This window comes from Eptesicus fuscus, chromosome 16, assembly GCF_027574615.1.
Source record: "Eptesicus fuscus isolate TK198812 chromosome 16, DD_ASM_mEF_20220401, whole genome shotgun sequence".
Taxonomy (NCBI): domain Eukaryota; kingdom Metazoa; phylum Chordata; class Mammalia; order Chiroptera; family Vespertilionidae; genus Eptesicus; species Eptesicus fuscus.
This window is the reverse complement of record NC_072488.1, coordinates 37,239,430-37,256,527: the sequence shown is the minus strand read 5'-3', so window position 1 is coordinate 37,256,527 and position 17,098 is coordinate 37,239,430. Positions and strand designations below refer to the sequence as shown.

At 39.1% G+C, this 17,098-nt stretch overlaps 1 protein-coding gene across 6 annotated transcripts in view; it reads left to right on the top strand.

Moving 5' to 3' along the window:
* Positions 1-8,898: 8,898 nt before the first annotated feature.
* Positions 8,899-17,098, top strand: part of VPS54 (VPS54 subunit of GARP complex) — a 112,487-nt gene continuing 104,287 nt past the window's right edge. For all 6 annotated transcript variants that reach the window (XR_008558451.1, XM_054727858.1, XM_054727859.1 and 3 more), the window contains exon 1: positions 8,899-9,445. The gene's annotated coding sequence lies outside the window, so the exon portion shown is untranslated. The remainder of the gene's footprint in view (positions 9,446-17,098) is intronic.

Genomic DNA, 17,098 nt, shown 5'->3' with positions numbered 1-17,098 from the left:
AACTGAGGGAGCCGCTAAAATACTAGAGCAAAATGCAAGCAGCTAGGCCAGGCAGTAAAGAATCAGAGAGAAGAGCAATTTCCCTCTAGCTACCATTAACCAGAGAGATATGCTGACCACCTGCAATCGGAGCAGAGCATGCATCAGTGAGCCAGTTTAATCATCAAGACAAAGCCATTTATACAAGCTTTTTGTTTGCACACTTATTTGATATACGCTTGTTGTAGCCATCTGTGGCGGGGTGGGGGCAACTCTCAGGAGTTTGACTTTCAATTTGTAATAGACAAAAAAATATTTATATTTTGTAAATGTGTCCTGTATGCTCACTTTTCCATTTCTTTTGCTGTGCATACTGAACTGCAAAGTAAAGATAAACTTAGAAGAATGGAAATAGGCTTTTGTGTATTTATGAAGGAGGAATACATTAAAATAAACCATACATTTTCTTTTGAAGAGTAGCATTGTTTTATATTTTTTACAAATTCCTTTCATAACTCCTTCTTTCTTCCCTCCCTCCCTCCCTCCCTTCCTTTCTCCTCACCCAAGGATATTTTTCAATTGTTACAGAGAGTGGAAGACAGAGGGAAAGACAGAAAAATATCGATGTGGGAGAAACACATTGATTGGTTGCCTCATGCACACCCCCAACCAGGGCTTGGCCCGGCCCGGGCCCTGGAGGAGCCTGCAACTGAGGTACATGCCCTTGATATGGGACCCTTTAGTCCGCAGGTGGACACTCAATCCACTGAATCACACTGGCTAGGGCTAAAGCATACATTTTTCTAAAAGACTGCCTTGCAACCAAATATGGGAACTGTCTCTTGAGTTTGTAAACTACTAAAGAGTCCTTAAAATAATAAATTAATCTACATAGATTATTTCCAAAATTATTAAATACTTATTACCAAGCAAAATCTTCCCTACAATATTATTTTCTTATAATTAATGAGAACCTTCATATTCCATACTTTAGAGAAAGCCTTATCTTTTCTTTGGAGGAGAGGGGGAATCTGATATATTTTTTAATTCAAATAACAAGTAATTCCACTTAACATAATTCTTTACTTTTTTGTTGTTGTAGCATTCCCACAGGCTAGTGTGGGGACAAAGAGCATGGCACTGGAAGAACTTGAACATGGTCTCTGATTGGAAATAGGTTGTCACCACTAAAAGGTTGTCTGTCTCAGCCTTTTGATCTCCATTTCCTTGAGGCCTGTTTCGTTTTAAAAGTCTTTGATTTCTACAGTGTTTTTGTTCTTTTGAGTTTATTATTTTTATTTGATGTAGATCCTTAAAAGGTAGTAAATAAAATGATGGAAGGGAAAAAATGCTGTCCTAAATTTAAAGTTAGATTTTTGGAAATAGGACTACTAGATTGAAATCAGATTCTAATTGAGAACTTGTTTTCATTGATGCTCAGGAATTAGTAGATGTAAAGAAAATAAGGGGAGAAAACACATAAATTTCGCTTCCTGGTGAAATGGGAACCAAAATGACCAGACAGTGGCATGTGAATTAAATGGCCTTTCTAATGCATTTTGGTATTCAAGGAAAGTCCATTCTATAATTGCAATCCATTGTTATATTAATCCTTTACTTTGGATTATGTTTTGAAATTGTCCTGGTTTCATGATACTTAGTGTTTTGTTTTCTTTTGGCCTCTGTTTATTTTGCTTGTAAAATATTTCCTCACTGTTTGATTTTTTTTCTATTTAAACATATTACATAGTGGTAGAAGAATTTGTTTTCCTGCTGCTTAGGGGGTTCTTTCTGAGTGATGGCTGATTTTGAGTCATGTACCCAGTTGGTGTTGAAGTGGTTCTGAGGAAATCCCTTGAGAGGCCAGCTACGATTTCTGTTTCTCTGGAAATGTATGGTTTCTAAATTGCCCATAATTTTAAATAAGATTTCTCCTTCTCGTAGAAAATTTTTAAATGAAAAATTTCCTTTTTTTTTTTTGAAAAATTTCCTTAATAAATGTGTAACATTTTGTCCTTATAGTTCTTCTTCATTATAGAATTGTATGTTTTAAAAATAATTTAATATAGTTATTACTTAAAATACTTCAATTGTAAAATAAGCCAAGAATATTATCTTTATCACAAATCTAATAAATTAGTAGTAGCTTACAAAAATCTTGAGCCCTATAACATATCAATGACAAGTTCTTTTCAAGACATTAGACTACCTGGTTACTCATGGTGCTTAGTGTTTAGGAGAAAGTTGTTTGTGTTTATAAGCAGCAGTTTGTCTTTATCTTTCAGTCAATATTTTAACAAGTATTTATTGAGCTCTCAACCTGCACCAGGCATTGTTCCAGGGGTTGGGGAGGGGGTAAAGTGGTAAACAAAAGATATAATTTTCTGCTCTCATGGACTTGCATTCCTGTGGGAGAAAGACAGACAACAACTAAGTAAAACATATGGGGGTTAGATGATAATAAAGGCTAAGGAGAAAAGAAAAGTGGAAAGCAGATAGGGCATGTTACCATGAGAAACATGGATGTCATGAAATGTCTCACTGAGAAGGTCAAATCTGAATATGACCTGAAGGAGGTGAGGGAGTTAGTCATTTGGATATCTGGGGGGAAGGCATTCCAGGCAGAAGGAAGAGTAAGTACAAATGCTGTGATGCAGGGGCGTGACTGGCATGTCCCAGGAACAGTGAGGAGCCCAATATAATTAAAGCTGAGTGAGAAATGGGGGAATAGGAGTATATAAGGTTAGAGAGGTAAGACTGGAATGAGATCACATAGGGCCTCGCAAGGACTTTATCTTTCACTATGAATGAGGCAAAGCCACTGGAGAGTGAGTTTTAAGTAGAGAAATTACATGATTTGACTTAAATTTTAGCAGGATCAAGCTGACTATTGTGTTGAGAGTAGACTGGTGGGGTACAAAGGCTAGGAGACTTTAGCAATAATTCAGGCAAGTACTACACAACTCCAAGAGTCATCAATCACCCGCAGTTTCTGTGAATGGTGCTTTCTGTAATGAGCAGTGGATAGCCCAATAGATGTAGTTAGGGTTGGACCAGGGTAGATACAATGTGAATGGTGAGAAGTGTTTAGTCTAGACATATCTGAAGGTAGAACTACTAGGATTTGCTGACACAATAGTTTTGGGATATGAAAGAGTTATTATGATATCAAGGTCATCTATTAAGTTTATGAATTATTAATATTCATTGTCCCAGATACCATTTACTAAGGGGAATAATTCATATTTATTTTTTAATCCAACAAGCATTTATTCAAAACCTACCATGTAGTATATTGTTCCATATTCTGTAGGGATATTTTAAAAAGTACAATAGCAGCAACAACAGAAAACCCTTTCCAGGAAATACTTACAACTTAGTTTGTTAGACAAAGCCTACATAGATAAGAATGAAACAGTAAAAGAACCAAATGCTGTGTAAAGCAATATAAGAAAAAATATGATAATGGAACTAATAAAATAGCAGGGAAATGGACCAATGAAATTAATTTCACATTAGTCAGGATATGCTCATATATCTGACTGTTGTACTCCTCTAATCTATTCAACAACTTATTCACTATTTTCTAATACTAACATGCCTCATATATTTCCTATTTAAAATGCTGGACTAGATATGCTCTATGGTTGACTTCTGCTCCAGGAGGAAGTATATAAAGGCTTCATGTCTGAGGTAGAAATTACCTGTTTCATGTGCTCTTCCTTGCTGATGTCTTAGGTGCATTCCTCACAGTTTGGTTGAAAATACACAATATTACCTTGTCCCCTAGTTCCTATTTGTTCATTTTCTGACTTGTGACTTTTCATACCTTCTGACCACTTATAATACTGCAGCCCTTTGGCTTATGAAGACTTTTGAGATCTTGTGGCTTCTCATGCCTCATTTCATCCACCTCATTCATAGTCATGTCTTGCCACTTCCTGTTCTGTGGTTTTCATTAGCACTGCCTTCTTAATAATAATGAGATAGTGAAGATTATAATAATGAGTTTGATATCTAACACTTTTTTGAGTACTAACTATGAGCTAGGCACTCAGCTATGCTATTTAAGTACACTTTAAATGTTACCTTCACAACACCTCTATGAAGTGGGTACTATCTTTATCCCCACAGAGAACTGAACTGTAGAGATCTTAACATGAGATTACCCAGCTAAAAAGTGGCAGACCTAGAATGCAAACCCCGAACCCATGAATAGTATGTCCTTTTGTATCATATGCATAAGCATGATTGGGGGTGGGGGGACTCAATCCAACAAAGTTCTCTAAACTCTGAAAGCCTCTATGTGCAATAATTATGTTTCTAATGTTATGGATTTGTTATTTGTTAATTTTGCCTAGTTTGAATTGGAGATATCATTTGCAGTACAGTCCTATTTTTAAAGGTATTGATACTAGAGTTGGTTTTGCATGGCCCTAGACACAGGTATACACACACAATATTCTTTCTCTCTCTCTCTCTCTCTCTCTCTCTCTCTCTCTCTCTCTCTCTCTCTCTCTCTCTCTCTCTCTCTCCAGACTAGAGAAGTAGCAGTTGAAGGTAGAAATGCCAATGGGGACTTCTATCAGACCAAGATCAAAATTAAAAAGAGAGGAGAGAGAAGGAAGAAAACTAACAAGTGTTTATTGAGCTTTTCTTGTTATCAGTTACTGTATTCATTTAATCCCAACAACTCTATTATTATCCTCATTTTACATGTGAGAAAAATAAAGTGGGAAGAGATTATTACTCTTTTTTTTTAAAAATATTTTTTATTGATTTCAGAGAGGAAGGGAGAGAGATAGAGAGATAGAAACATCAATGATGAGAGAGAATCATTGATTGGCTGCCTCCTGCATGCCCCCTACTGGGGGGGATCAAGCTCACAACACGGGCATGTGCCCTTGGCCAGAATTGAACCTAGGACCCTTTAGTCCACAGGCCGATGCTCTATCCACTGAGTCAAACTGGCTAGGGCGAGATTATTACTCTTATTTGGCAGATGAAGAAACAAAGGATTAGAAAATGAGATCAAAATCACATTGCTAAAGTGTCATAGCTGAATTAAAATAAAACCAGGGTTGCCCTGACCAGTGTGGCTCAGTTGGTTGAGCATCCACCTGTGCACTGAAGGGTCCCTGGTTTGATTCCCTGGTTCAATGTTTCTCTCTCTCTCTCTCTCTCTCTCAAATAAATTTAAAAAATATATTAAAAAGACATCAACCTAGGGTTAGTTAAATTCCAAAGCCTGTGGAATTAATTACTGTAGGTGATAGAGAGACTCTAGAGTAGCCCCCAAGATTCTCATCTTCTGGTGTTCACAACTTTGTGCAATTCCCCTCTCCTTGAGTGTGAGCAAACCCTGTGACTTGCTTCTAAACCAGAGAACATGGCAAAAATGATAGAATGTCACTCTAATTTGCTAGCTGACTCACTGTAGAGAGTTTAGAAACACTCCTTATTAGTTTGATGAAGTAAGCAGCCATTTTGAGAAAACCTACATAGTAAGCAACTACAGGTGTCCCCTAGGAGCTGGGAGCACCCTCCAGCCAACAAGAAGCCAGGTGTCAGTCCTACAACCAGAAGGAAAGGATTTCTGCCAACAACCTGAGTAGTCCTGGAGACAGATTCTTCCTTAGTGTCCAGAGAAAACACAGCTTGATCGATGCTTTGCTTGCAGACCCTGAGCAGAAAGACCAAGCTAAGCTGTGCCTGGACTCCTGACTCACAGAAACCGTAACACAATACAAATGTGTTATTTTAAACTGCTAAGTTTGTGGTGATTTGTACATAGCAATAGAAAACTAATGCACTATACTACCTTGGTTTTCCCTATGTTCAGAGCACAGTAAATTCTTAGCAAATGGTTGTTATTATTATTATGATAAATCAAAATGGAAATTTAGAGTAACAGAGTCAAAGAGAAATGGAGAGAGAAATTTAAGAGTTAAATAATTGTTTCCAAAGTAATCAAGCAACTAATTAGAAGACACAATCAGATGATGATATATGAAAAACTTGTATATTACCTACTCCCAACAACTATTGAGTATATTATTATCACATGAAATATTATGCTAAATATATGTTAATAATATGGTAACTAAATATTTTCTTCTTTTTAGGGTAATGATTTCTATCAGTTTTTCTTAATTTTCTGTTATCTGTGCTTTCTGGAAATGAATACTAATAATACATCTACACATATTTGTGATTTGACTTTTCTTTCTAATACTGAAATGATTCAAGGGATAACAAGTGAACATATTAATTAATTTGAAATTGATCTGTTTAAATTAAATTACTTGTCCGTTAACAGTTTTTTGTTTTGTTTTTGATACACCTGATCATCAGCATTTACTTCGCTGTTTAGATTCATGATTATGATTTGTCTTTGGAAAAGTAAAAGTTAATATCATGCTGGATTCCTGAAAGAACTAAGCACAATACCGAATGTGCATTTTCTTCCTATGGTATGTTATCTACAGCTGGATAAAGAGTAAAGCAAACCAGTCTGTCTTGTTCTAGTGTTTACGAGATACCTCACGGCTATTATTTAAAGCACGTGCCCACTAGAGCAACCTGGATTCTTTTTTGGAACAAGGTGGGGTATAAATGCAAATAGTTTTTGAAGGAGACTTGACTTGGGGTGGTGAATACACAATATAATACACAAATGATGTAATATAGAATTGTACACCTGAAACCTATATAATTTTTAAAATACATATTTTTTTGTATTGATTTCAGAGAGGAAGGGAGAGGGAGAGAGAAAGACAGAGAAACATCAATGATGAGAATCATTGATCAGCTACCTCCTGCCCTCCCTCTACTGGGCATCATATGTCCTGCCTGGGAATCAAACCATGACCTCCTGGTTCATGAGTCAAACTACAAGGTTTTAAGGCAGCATTTGAACGGTTGTTGATTTTGTGATGCAGGTTCAAAATATAGGAACTTGCTAAATCCATTTCTTAGTATAATCTATGAACTAATTCTAGACTTAAAGTGAAATTATTTTCCTCTTTGGCCTTAGATGTAATTGGATGAATCTTTCCTTAATATTTTCATAATGTAAACTCATCTGTTTTTTTAAATGAGATCAGGGACTTAGATAGATTTCTTTATTATTTTATAGTTAAATTTATTGCATATTGGGAATTGATATTCTCATTCTCCTTGTTACAAAATTGTGGAGAGGCCCTGGCCAGGTAGCTTAGTTGGTTTGAGCGATCTCCCAATAGCTAATGTTTCGGGTTTGATATGGTTAGGGCACATATAAGAACCAACCAATGAGTGCATAGATAAGTGGAACAACCAATGGATGTTTCTTTCTCTCTCTCCTTCTTCCTCTCCCTCCCTCCCTTCCTCTCTCTCTAAAATCAACATATAAAAATTGTGGAGAATTGAATTTAGAAAAAAAAATAATGTAAGGATTACCTTTCAACGAATTTTGTTTCTTCCTTCTCTTATGTCCTTCCCTTCCCCCCAACTTTAGCTCTTTTGTGGGTAACATTTCACAGTTATGTTTGCAGTTTTCAAAGTGACTTCTTAGAAGTGAAACTTGTATGAACTTTTTTTTTTCAATTACCAACTGTAAGAGTTACATTTTCACTTTTGATTTGTAAAAACATACTGTCTTATAAAGGCATGAAACTTTAATATTTTTAGACAAAGAAATAGTTTCAAAATTGAGAGAAATCTTCCTAAAATTAAGTACTCAAATGAATGAGGGCCTTTTTTTTTCTTCTCTTTTTAAAAATATTCAGACATTCTCTTTCTTGCAGATTGGCTTTTATTAGATTGTGTCTAGCTGGTGTGGCTCAGTGGTTGAGTGTGGACCTTTGAATCAGGAGATCATGGTTCAATTCCAGGGCACACGCCGGGGGTTGCAGGCTCCATCCTCAGTGTGTGTGCGTGTGTATGTGTGTGTGTGTGTGTGTGTGTGTGTGTGTGTGTGTCAGGGAGGGGCGTGCAGGAGGCAGCCAATCAGTGATTTTCTCACATCCTTGATGTTTCTCTCTCTCCCCCTCCCGTCCTTTCTGAAATCAATAAAAAAATATTTTTTTAAAAAATTGAGCCCTGGCTGGTTTTGCTCAGTGGATAGAGCATTGGCCTGCGGACTGAAGGGTCCTGGTTGGACTCTGGTCAAGGGCACGTGCCCAGGTTTGTGGGCTGATTCCCGGTGTGGGGCAAGCAGGAGGCAGCCGATCAATGATTCTCTCTCATCATTGATGTTTCTCTCTCTATCCCTCTCCCTTCCGCTCTGAAATCAATACAAATATATATTTTTAAAAAGACTGAAAGCCCTCTGAAACCAAGCTGAACTGGATTACTGTTTAAAAAATCACCATGAGGAGGTATGAGTGTCTCCGCCAAACAGCGGGAATAACTGATTTCAGTGCCAGAGAAGTGTGATAGGCGACTGGGAGGGAGGCCTGAACTACAGGGAAAGGAAGACTCCGGGGGGGGGAGCCCCCCTCACCCCCCACCCCCCACAGGCAGTTTTCAGGGTCCAGTGGGTGGTTGGGGAGGGCGTGACCTTTAACCTTTCCAAGGATATTTATTAGGGAAACTGAACAGCCTTCACGTTGAGGGGGTGAGAGGGGGAATATTGTGGAAATATCTATACTTTACTGGGTCCCGGGTGATTTCGGGACTTTTGGAGTCGGTGGGTGTGGGGAGCGGGCGAGGGCTCAGCCCCAGGGAGGCCGGCGGCCCCCGGGTGCTCCTGAGAGCAGCTCCGGGCGGGGAGGGTGGTGGGGAAACGAAGAGTTCAGCGTGGGTTTCTGTCTTCGCGTGCAGGACTATGCGAGGAGGCGCAGGGGAGCCGCGCGGGGGACTTCCCGTCCCGGGGGACTTCCCGTCCCGGGGGCCCCGGGCCGCGTCAGCGCCGTCGCCTCTCGGGAGGCGGCGAGCGCTCCCCTCGGCCGGGCCGCGGCCCTCCCGCCCCGGCGGCGCCGCGCGGTGGATTGTGGGCTGGGGGCTGCGGCGGCCTCCGGCGCGGTCTCCCCCGACCTAGCCGGGCCGAGCGGGTCGGCGGGGAGCGGGGCAGCCGAGAGCCGGGAGCAGACGCGCTGAGGGTGGTGGTCGCGGCGAGGCGAGGCGCGGCGGCGGCTCCTCTGGCGGCCGGGGATGTGGGAGAGGCGGTGGCAGCAGCGGCGGAGGCGGCGCTGCGGACCCGGGGGAAACTGCTGGCTGACAGGACACCCGGGAGAGACGTGAGGGAGCCGCCGCGGCCGCCTCTCACCCCCGAGCGGAGTTGGGCTCAGGAGGGCGGCCCTGTGCTCCCCTGGCTGACGGGCCAGCCGGCGCGGGGCAGCGGCGGGAAGCCGGGCTCGGGCCCGGCGGGGCTCCGGGCTCCGGGCGGCGGCGGCGGCCGCGGAGCAGCAGTCTCGGCGCGACGAGGGCTGGAGGCGGCGGCGATGCACTAGGCCGCGCTCGGGGCGGCTGCCCGGGACCGCAGGTAGGTGTCGGCCGGCCCCGCTCGGCCCCTGCGCTCGCGGCCCACCCTCCACCCGACCTCCTCCGTGGCGAGAGGGACCCTGACCCCACCCCCTCTGTCTCCTCCCCGGCTCCCAGCCGACCGAGTTTCGGTCTGGACTGACCGGCGCCGAAGCTCCCTTCTCCGTCCGGGATCCGGCCGGCAGCCGGGCTCGCCTCCCACCCCAGCGGCGGCCTCCAGCGCCGTCCTCGCCCCTCCGGGATCCGGGCTCTGGAACTTCCACCACCTCCTTAGAAGCTGCCCCCAAACTTTCTTTGCACAGCCCGGCCCATGGCCCCCTCTTGATGCTACTGGAATAATTTAAATTAAAAAAAAAAAAAAGTCGTTTTTCTTCCTGGAGAAGGCTAACCCAAAGGATAACTCAGTGTGTTGCAGTTTGACAATTTTAGCTCGCAGTATTTTGTTCAATAATTAATGTTCTTCAGTTCTGCTGCTTTCCCTGCGCTGCTTTGATGCAAAGGCAGGCCTTCCCCGCCGCTGACGAGGGAACATTTGACTGCCCATTGTAATTGACCATTTGGCCTGTCCATGTGCTGAGTGCAGGATGGTATATTTAGAGTTTTGGCCCAGTTTTTAAAAATTCCCCTTTAACCAGCTTTATTATTATTATTATTATTATTATTATTATTATTTAATTGAGGCTTTCCTTACTTTCGAAGAGTTAAAATGTTTGGAGTGTTTTTTTTTTTTTTTTTAATTGGCTCTATTTCTGATTTGTCAAACCCCAGGGCAATCTTCATAGTAAATGTTTACTACAAGTGATGATATGATGGTAGACTGAGAAGTGTGTTACTGTGAAAATTGAAGATTTTGATGGACATTCAGGTTGACTTTATGGAGAGTTCTAATTGGAAAAGTACTTGAGAGCCTTGATCATTTATTTCTAAGCATTTATGATAGAACAGAAAGAATAATGGGATTTGTGTGTTTGACTGTATTCATATTGTAGTTCGAGTCCCGATTTTGTACCAGTAGGTATTACTTGATGGTTCATTGTGATCATCATTGTTCCTAATAGGTTTGGGTAAAAAAATATCAATATGTGCAAATTTGGGGTAGTTGATAGTTGTGGTTTTGGAGATTAGATGTTTGCAATTTAATGTGATGTGGCTATTTTTAAATTATGCTCTGGAAACTTCAGAATTATTACATTACCAGGACAGACTTTATAGTCTGAGGATCACTTTTAAAAGAAATGAAATATATTTGAATGGTTTTCTTTATAGAATGTATCACAACAAAACTATAAAGACTGTTCATGTTCCCTTGTTATTGACCATGTTAATATATTTTGTATTGTTACTTTAGCATTTAGCTTTCTGAAATGTTTTTTATTGCTTTCAAATCATCCAAAGTTTACTAGGAAAAGATGATTAATTTGCATATATTGATTTTCTAGAGAAGTTAAAATTTATTTCTGGATAGGTATTACATTTTTAATAATTTCAGAATTAAAATAAAATCTTATAACTCATGAATTAGCCAATTTTGCAGAATTTGTCCTTAATCACATTTTTTCTATCAATAAAAATTGACAAACTAATTTTTCCTGCTTTTAGCTTTTTACAAAGTTGTACAACTATCACCGTAATCAATTCTAGAACATTTTATCACCCCAAAAAGAAAACTCATCATTAGCAGTTACTCCCCATTCTCTCCACCCCACCCCAGACCTAAGCAACTACTGATCTACTTTTCATCTCAATATTTGCCTCTGTGGTTCATTCATACTAGTATAAATGGTATCAGTCCATAGCTTGAGAAGTTTTTGTTTTAAAATTCACATGTTTAAAATATTTGAGTCAGAATAAGCAACTGGTCACTGGTATTAAGCGATGCTTTAAACAACTGACATACTTTTTGGTTATATTCAGCATAGATTAATATACGTATGGAGGTGGTCTGTCAGCTGGGAGTCAATAAGTAAAAGCTGAGAGAATATTTTTGTCAATAAGTAAAACCCGAGAGTATTAGGATATTAAGGTAGGAAAAATACCTTAAAGGTCATCAGCTTATTTCCTGCTTGCTTCACAAACAGATGGCAAGAAATCTGAAGAGTGGAAGCTTGAATCTCTCGGATGCATGGTTCAAGAACCACAATGTGGTCATGAAGGGCAAGAAATAGGGATTTGTAAGTTAGAATTGTTTAGGTTCTCTTGTATATGTATGCATTCATGCATGCATGTATGTACTGTATTTGACATTTTACTAGCAGAGGAGGGAGAGAACTAGACATTTTACTAGCAGAGGGAGGACTAATGTATACACATAGATGAAATCCATGTAACAATTCTCTAAAAATGCTTTACTCTAAAGAGGCAGGCATATATATTATTTAAGTATCTTCTTGAACTATTATCATCTTATTTTTAAAAGTCCAAATTTAAAAACAAAATTATAATTAACAGGGCCGGTTGGAGACCTCCTTTTTCAAAGACCCTAGGGCCCTAACATCTAAATCTGGTTCTTGAGCAGGAGTGATTTTGCCTCCAAGGGACATTTGGCAATATCTGAAAACATTTTTTATTATCACAACTGAAGGTGGGGTGCTGTTGGCATCCAGCCAAGAAATGTTGATAAGCATCCTACATTGAACAGGACATATCTTACCTTACCCACACAACAAAGAATTATCTGACCCAAAATGTCAGTAGTATTGTTCTAAACTATGGTTTGCATGATTCTGGTAAGGGCCTGAGCTGGCGGTAAAATACTCTGTGGACACTTGTGGATCAGATTAACCTTTCAGGTTCTCTAGCAACTTTCTTTGTAGGGGGAGGCAGTTGAGAGAAAAGTAAAAGGAAATCTATGACTCCACACAGATATTCTTTTTTAAAAAAATTAAATCTTTATTATTGAAAGTATTACATATGTCCCCCATTTTCCTCCATTGACCCCTTCTAGCCCACCCCATCTCCTGCCCCGTATTGTCTGTTATGCATATATGCATACAAGTTCTTTGGTTGATCTCTTCCCACCCACCTCCCCCACCCACCTGATCTCACCCACCCACCTCCACCTTCCCTCTGAGATTCCGCAGTCTATTCCATGCTTCTACTATTATGTCTCTGGATCTATTTTGCTTATTAGATTCCACATATAAGTGAGATCATGTGATATTTGTCTTTCAATGAAGGTATTCTTTAGTCTGTTTTGTTGTCTTCAAACCTGAAGAAAAAATTTATTTATTTATTTATTGAATTTATTGGGGTGACATTGGTTAATAAAATTATATAGGTTTCTGGTGTACAATTCTATAATACATCACCTATATATTATACTGTGTATTCACCACCCCAAGTCAAGTCTCCTTCCATCACCATTTATCCCCGCTATACCCTCTTCTACCTCCTCTGTGAAGAAAAAAAAAATTTCCCCAGAAATGGCAGCCTTATTTTACTGTAAATTTGAACTATTATGTTTTGAATTGTTGGTTACTGGAGCATAAGTTTTTTTGAAATTGGAAATAAACATAGTATAGTAGTAGTTTGTTTATCTAGAAGTGATTTTTTTTCATGGTAGCATCAACTGCCAAAGAAAAGAGAAGTAGGCTGTTTTAAAATTAATGTCCAAAATGTTTCAAAGCTTATACATAAATCCCATCTTTTTTTCTTATAGGCCTCAGTTTTGGCTCTTTAATTTGTTTTTAACAGCTCAATTTGGTGATGAAAGAAGAAAAGATTGACAGTTGGGATCACTTTTGCTATCTGCTTTATGACCTTAGGTGAATTATTCAATCTTTCTGAGCCTCAATTTTCTCATCTATAAAATAGGAATAATGATAATTCCTGCATTATAAGGTTATTGTGAGAATTGAATGAGGAATGAGTGTTAAAGTGCTATGTCAACCATAAAACACCTGTGTGTAAGAGTTAGCTACTATCCCTGAAACTATTGTTATATCAATTATACCTCAATTTAAAAAAGTTAGTTACTTGTTTCAGAAGAATCAAAATAAAAAGGGATAGAGAAGGTGCCAAAGGCAGGAATAATATAGATAGTAAGGCAGAGAACAGTGACTGCTAACAGCCTTTCTAGGGAGAAGAGAGAATTTCTAAAAATATATTGATAACAAACTAGCAAAAGAACTAGTATTATTACCATAATTAGAAGCTCTTGCCCTAACCCAGTGGTTGGCAAACTCATTAGTCAACAGAGCCAAATATCAACAGTACAACGGCTGAAATTTCTTTTGAGAGCCAAATTTTTTAAACTTAAACTTCTTCTAACGTCACTTCTTCAAAATAGACTCGCCCAGGCCGTGGTATTTTGTGGAAGAGCCACACTCAAGGGGCCAAAAAGCTGCATGTGGCTCTCAAGCCACAGTTTGCTGACCACGGCCCTAACCGGTTTGGCTCAGTGGATAGAGTGTTGGCCTGAGGATTGAAGCGTCCCAGGTTTGATTCCAGTCAAGGGCATGTACCTTGGTTGCCTGCACATCCCCAGTATTGGGTGTGCAGGAGGCAGCTGTTCGATGTTTCTCTCTCATCGATGTTTCTAACTCTCTATCCCCCTCCTTTCCTCTCTGTATAAAAATCAATAAAATATGTATTAAAAAAAAGAAGCTCTTTAATATAGGGACAAACTGATTTCCTTTAGTAGTACCTGAGAGTATTACTGTTATAAAACAGTATAAAACTGATTATTATAATGGTGAAATTAAGTTATCAAGAAAAGGTTACCTTGTTTTCAAAATATGCTATTTGAAAATATATAATTTCAGAATTAAATTTTGCAGAAGTTACTTATTTGTACAAAAATATTTTAGCCTTTTTTTGAGAGTAAGCTACAGTTATCTGGATTAATTCCCTTGTTGGGAATAATTATTTCTGTCTTCATTTGCTATTCATGCCTTTCTTTAGATCTGAAGGGTTTTTTTTATTTTCTACCACTGATAAGTGCTCTTCAAATGTGAAGATTTGCCTGAACAAACAAAGGTTTTAAACCTACCCACTATTTGTAAAATCTATCTTTCTAGATTTGTTTCCTTTTCTGTTATTTTTCAACATCATTTACACAAAAAGAAATGCTTTTATTTTTAGACGTGTCCAGTGGTCCATAGTTTGTTCTGTAGCATTTAAAATTGAATTAACTAAAATACATGAAATGAATGGGGGGAAATCTAATCTCCTACAATTGTGTTACCTGGTCAACTCTACTTCACAGTCAAAAGTAAGACTGCAGGTAAGCAGAGCTGGAACTTTTCAGTGAGATTTTTCTTGGGTAGCGTGAGGGTAGAATAGTTTGAGACAGTATTCAGAATAAATCAAGTGGTGAACTTAAAATATGGTGTACTTGCCCTGGCCAATGTGGCTCAGTTAGTTGGAGTGTCTTCTGTCCTTTGTACTGGAAGGTCTTGGGTTTGATTCCTGGTCAGCTCACATACCTGGGTTGCCCGTTTGATCCCCGTTGGGGCACCTGCTGCAGACAATCAAACCATGGTGTGTTTTTTTTCTCTATCTCTCTTTCTTCCCCCCTTCCTCCCTCTTCCTCTCCCCCTCTTTCCTCTTCTCTTCCTCCCTCTCTAAAATAAATAAAAATAAATTTTAAAAAATATGGCGGACTCAAAAAATTGGATTATAGAAAGTAGGGGGAATTTTTCAGGGGGAAAAATGCCACTAATTTGGAGAATTTTATGTTCAAATAGTTGGCTTTTTGACTGAAAGGAAGTTCAGCGAGTGGGTGTTTGTGTATGAATATTGTAGTGATGCATCATATTTTATGAGTTTTTTCCTGTGGAGTATATAAAGTAAAATTTAGAAATCAAAATAATTATGTCAAGGAAGTTCATGCCCTGGTGTGTGTGTGTGTGTGTGTGTGTGTGTGTGTGTTTTCAAGTTCGCTAACCTGAAGGGTAGATTGGGCTCAGTTTGTGAAGATTTTAGACTTGATATATACCACTATCAAAGAATACTTAAAGAGAGTGATCTAATCAGATCTGAATTTTAGAAAGATGATTCTAAAGTTGAGATTAGGGACAAAGAAAGACTTTTGGTAGGAGACTCTCACAATAGTCTAATCCACAAATAAAATTGTGAACTAGAACAGTGGCAGTTGGAATGGAGAGCAAGTCATGAATTTGTAATGAATTTTGGAAGTAGAATCCAAAGGACAGTCCAAGTTGGTATAGAAATTGAAGAATGTAAAGTGGTTAGAGTCAAGAAGCTCTACAGTTTCCAGCTTGGTAAAGTACATAATTGGTGTTGCCATTAACTAGCTAGAGAAGGAATAAATTATTGGCAGGTGGGAGAGAGGAGTAAAGATGATAGATGAGTTTAAATTTTGGATGTATTGAATTTTAGGTATCTATGGGACTTGTAAGGAAAGATGCCCAGTAGCAGTTATAAATTTGGGTGTGAGATACTGAAAAGAGGTTAGAACTGCAGAAATATCTGGAATCTATCTAGTTTTCTCCATCTTTTCTACCATTATCTGAGATTAGGCTACACTCATCTCTCAACTAGATTATTGCATGTTTACTATCTGGTCTCTTCTAGTCTTAGACTTCTCTAATACTAGTACATATATTCTCTGTGCTATAATCAGTGATCTTTCTAAAGGGCAACTAAATTATTTCTGTGACTTTTATTCTCAAGATGAAATCCATATTCCTTATTATTTTAAACAAATTTATAAATTCATTTATTTTCTCAACTTATCTCTCCAGTTTAAAGACTCTCCGTAACTCCCTCCTTCCCCCAAATATATAACTTTCTCAGAAATATTGACTTACTTGTAGTTTCTGGCAATAGGCTCTCTCTTCCCTCCAAGCCTTTGCACATAGTTTCCTATTCCTGGAATGTTTTCCTTGTCACGCTCTTCCTCCCTTCCATTTGTCTGTCACATTTCTACTTATCTTCAGTTCTTAGTAAACTTTCATTGGTTTATTATTATTAAAAACATTTTAAACCCACAGAAAGGTCAAAAGGATAGTAGAGTGAAGACCTCCACACACACATTTTCCTTTTGTCAAATCTGAAAACAGGATGTAGATATCATGATGCTTCACCCCTAAATACGTAAGTATGCATCTTCCTATTACTGGGACATTGCCTTACACAACCACAATACCATATGACATCTAAAAATAACAACAGTTGCTCAACAACATTATTCAACATAGAGTCCATACTTAAAATTTTCTCATTTGTCTCAAAATTCTTTATAGCTTCTCCCCCCCCCTCCCCCAATACATGATTCACACATTTGGTTGTTATGTCTCTTTAGTCTCCCTCAATCTGGACTAGTCCTACTGCCTCCCTCTTTTCCTTGTGTTCTCTTTTGAAAATAAAGGTATTTGTCCTCAAGTATATTCCATATTCTGAATTAGTCTTTTTCTTCATGATTAGATATTTCTGGCAAGAATACCACAAAGGCCTGGCTGGCATGGCTCAGTGGTTGAGTGTCAACCTGTGAACTAGGAGGTCATGAGTTTGATTCCCGGTCAGGGCACATGCCCGGGTTATGGGCTCGATCCCCAGTGTGCGGCATGCAGGAGGCAGCCAATCAATGATTCTCTCTCATCATTGATGCTTCCATCTCTCTCTCCCTCTCCCTTCCTCTCTGAAATCAATTAAAAAAACATTTTTTTTTTTTTAAAAAGAATACCACAAA